The sequence below is a fragment of the Talpa europaea genome (genome assembly GCF_964194135.1).
Source record: "Talpa europaea genome assembly, chromosome: 6".
NCBI lineage: Eukaryota > Metazoa > Chordata > Mammalia > Eulipotyphla > Talpidae > Talpa > Talpa europaea.
In genome coordinates, this window is record NC_140072.1 from 115,598,033 (window position 1) to 115,602,806 (window position 4,774).

A 4,774-nucleotide genomic window follows, 5' to 3' on the forward strand; every position below is an offset into this window, starting at 1 on the left:
TGTTACCATCTATTTCTGCATAACAAACTACCTCAAAACTAGTAGCCTAACCCAACAATTACTGTTATCTTTCGCAAATTTGTAGTCAGGAATCAGAAAGCACGTGGTTGGAAGATTCTTCTGTTTCATGAGCACATGGATAATTGTTCCTTTTTAGCTGATGAATAGTTTGGTTGGATGATTCATTGTGGCTCAATCACTTATCTAGCACCATGGTAGAGACAGTTGGAAAACTTCATTCAGCTGGACTAATTGCCCAGAGAGATTTCACATCAGTTCTCCACGGTCAACTCAGTGTTTCTGAACTTTTTACATGAAGTCTTGAGACTTTCAAAAAAAAGTTAATTCTTCCTAGTCTTAGTCCTCCCAAGCAGTATTGACTTAAAGATCAGGTCACTGTCATCCATGTCAAGGCTAAGCACAGATGATGCTCCTCAGTAAAGTTACTTGAGTGTGGTTCTATTCCATCTGATGACTTAAGAGCAAAAAAAAAAAAATGTCATCTGTTCACAATATCATATAGATGCAGATATACAGGTATAGATCTGTATGTTTACACTGGGTTAAATTTTTTTTCTTCTATAGATCACTACCAAATTTTTTAAAAACAATTTCTGATGAAGTCCTGTTTATGTTATCTAGAAGACATATGGAAGGATTAAAGTTTTCATGTAAATATCTTTCCAACTACAATGGAATGAAATTAGAACATGGTATCAGAACGTGGCATGAATCCTAAATGATTGAAGGTGAGTTATGACATAATTACTCCAGGCATACCAAACTGAAAGGAAAAGACATGGTAAGGACTAAAATGTAACCAAACACAACAAAGGTTGGACCTTTAACCTGACTCATGAAGACAGGAACATCTCTCTAGGGAAAAGTTGGGGTTTGAATGTTCAGAATTAAGGCAGCAGCATGGCACAATTCAAAGATTCATCAAGAATAAAATTCCTCAATATATTTCAAGTAGAAAGGGATTTAATATAGTGAATAGTGTGCTAGAACACATTGGGAAATCATGGCGAACTGAAATCCTGGATGGGCCCACCTATGGTCTAGGGAGATGGGAAGTTGCAGTTATCACCTAAATGGTAGGCATCTATAGTTTTGACATCATGGCAGATTTCTACTCTTGTATAACCTCTAGGGGAAAGAAATTCACTCCAAAACTAAAACTCACATCTGAACAAGTATCAGCCACATTTTGAAAAAGAATGGTTTCTACCCCTCTTTTCTGTCTTCTAAGTATCTTATAAGTATATTCTTTGCTTTGTAGAACCTAAAACATGTCAGGAGTCAACTGAGAAAATTGGAACCACACAGTAGTCAAGCAAAGGTCAACAGTGGAAAGCATGTCAAGGGACTTGTTGGAAATTCACAAAGATGAAGCAGTAGTAATCACATGAGGACACTCTTGCAATTCTGGAGGGAGCACACAGAAATCAAACCAGGAAAAAAAGTCATATTTTCAAGAGGAACTCTAAAACTTGAATTTGGGGATTTTTATTAGAGGCAGAACTTGGGGCAAGAATATTATAGCAATAAGACATGCCTGTCAGAAATTTGGCTGTAGGTTCCATAATCTTTTAGCTTTATATACATGGGTTTGGAAATAGTAACCCTTCTCCTGAGGTTGATTAGGAGTCTGTTGCCATGCCTTGTGATTGAGTTACAAAACATGTTGAATTAATGGCAGTATTCATGATTATAACTTGGAAAGTATTAGCTCTTTTCCTAATGGAACTAAGAAAGGTGAAGTCCAAGTATTGTATTTGACCAAGATGGAGTGTTTTAATTACAGGGTAAAGAATAATTTCCATGAAATCAAACCTTTTTATGTCTTGAACAAGTTAATCTTAGCTGATTTCTTCCATTTTCTTTCTTTTACCTTTAGACAAAATCTCTTTACATGTTGCAGTTACACATTGAAATTTTTTATATTTATTAAGGTAGCATAATTATTCCAGTAGTATTCCTTAAGTGCATTATTTCCAAATCTTTTTCTGTTTCAGAACTATGCATTTATACCCTTAAGCCTGTAAGTTTTACCTCCCAGTAGAGGAGTCATAGTTTATTTTCTTAGATGCTGGACTTAGCTGTATGACTTATTTTACCTGAAAAAGATTGGCAGATGTTACCTGAACAGGAACCCTAAATATGATTTGATCTCTAAAGTCTGACATAAGAAGATCGTGTTCCACTGAAGTTTATGCACTTGTCTCAGAAAACTTGAGGAATACCTCAACCATTTCAGAAACTTAGAAACCTGCCTTATATATTTGAGTATATTCCAATCAACCTAATTTCACCTGACACATAGGTCAATTACCTTGTGAGTGTTATAATATTTGTTTCTATTAGCTACTGAAATTCTGTGGCATTTTTCTTTTGTTTTGTTTTATTACATATCAAAACACTGACACAATTTTTCTTGATTGTACTGGCTAAAAAATAAAACTAACAAATCAATATAACAAACCAAAATAGAATAAAGGAAAAAAAAAAACATGATCCTTTCAATAGATGTCCAAAGAGCATTTAACAAAATGCAACAGGCCTTAATGTCAAAAAAGACTCAACAAATTAGCAATAAAAAGGCATTTTCTGGGCCTCCCTGGTGGCACAGTGGGTTGAGTGCAGCACTGTGAAGCTGTCTGCAGCCTCTGAAGCAAGGGTTCAATTCCTGACCAGCCAGGGAGATAACCACATGGTGCAATAGACCTCTCCTGCCTTGCCCTCTGCTCCCCTCAGCAGTGCTTTTGGTCCGTCTGCCTGTTCTGCTTCCTGCTCTGTCTCTGGTGAATTCTCTCACCCTCCCACGCCACTGGCCTGTGCCCCAGTTATTGTATAAATAAATAAATCTTTAAAAAAAAAGGCATTTCCTTCACCTGATATAGAAAAACTACAAAAAAATTAACAACAACTAAAGACACACACAGAGACAGCTATCATCACACTTAACAGTAAACTAAAAGCTTCTTCCCCTACTATCAAGAACAAGACAAGGTTGCTCACTCTAGTCATACAGCTATTAACCACTTTTATTTCACAATGTACTAGAGGTTCAAGCCAGGGCAATAAAGAAAAAAAAAAAGACAATCAGATTGGAATGGAAGAGTAAAACTATATCTATTTGTAATTGAAAAGATCCTATAAATAATCCCAAGGAAACCATATAAAGTAATAAAATAAAATTCAGGAACTCTTCAGTTATGGAGTAGGTCAAAAATATATGCAAAGCTAACAGTCATTCTTTGTTATTACATATGCTGTGAGTACAAATGTTAATTTGTAAGTATGCTTCTTACTGAACCCATATACTTCTGGGAGGCTTTAAGTATTATGTAATAAAAACATTTAAGTCATTTGCTTTTCAATTTTAGGTGGCTAAGGAAATGCTAGTGTCACTAATAAAAACGGAGGCATTAAAAGTAGATGACCTAGGGGGCTTCCCTTGTGGCGCAAAGGGTTATGACACAACCTACGAAGCTATCCGTAGCCACTGCAGCACAAGTTCGATCCCTGGCCAGGGAGCAACCCACATGGTGCAGCAGACCTCTCCTGTCTCGCCAGCTGCTTCCCTCAGCAATGTCTTTCTGTCAATCCCCCTGTTCGGTTCCCTACTCTGCCTCTGGTGAATCCTCTCACCTCCCACATCTCTGGTCTATACCCCAGTTCAAATATGCATAAATAAATAAATCTCTAAAAAAAAGTAGATGACCTATCATTTCATGACATGGGTCAGCCGAATTTCTTTTAGTCAATCTGCCTCTCCATTCTTCCTCTGATGATTACTTCTGAGTCACAAATCTGTTGATGCCCAGCCAGCTGAGTCAGGAGTGGGGCTTTTTATAGAACCAGAGCATCAAAACTGAGTCATCTACTCACTTCTGGTACAGTTCATTTCAAAATTATCTTCCACCTCCTCTAAGCTAAAATTAATCTGCCTATTATTTTATCTAACCTGACATCATTATTATTATGCCATGTTTAATATTTAAATTCTTAATTCCCCTTAAATCACAGCACCCTGTGATTCCACAGTTGCTGAATAAAAAATCTTCAGTGCTTTATGAGAAAGTTATGTACTAGATTAGAGCAAAATCATCATTGTTCAGTTTTCACTTTTGAAGTACACGTTAGTTCAGGATATGACAATCCTATTGGAAAAAACTCATTGCAAGGAAAAGGTGGTTTTAAAAATTTTTGGAGAGTTTTTATTTTTAATTCTAAAAGTATCTCTTTATATGATTTTATATAAGGGCACACTCACAGAAAAGAGTTTGCTGCAGAAACCCTTCTAAGTTATAAGATGATCGAAGGAAGAGACAGGTAGGATAAAGAAAGGAGTCACAAATGAATGTGCCAATCTCTAGCCATAAGACCAAGCACTCAGTATAGAAATTAATACCCAGAAGGGGCCTCCCCGGTGGTGCAGTGGTTGAGTGCTGGGTTGTGAAGCTGCCCGCAGCCTCTGCAGCGCCAGTTCAATCCCCGGCTGCTCCCCGGCCACCGAAGGAGGGTCCCACATGGCGCGCAAACCTCTCCTGCTGCCCGCTGCTCCCCTCAGCAGTGTACTTCGGTCCTTCTGCCTGCTCTGCTCCCCGCCCTGGCTCTGGTGAATTCTCTCACCCTCCCGCGCTTCTGACTGTACCCAGTGCTTGTATAAATAAATAAATCTTAAAAAAAAAAAAAGAAAGAAATTAATACCCAGAAGATAGGATTTGGCTGTGTGAGCTTTTGGAAACTCTCTTCAGCAAAAGAATCA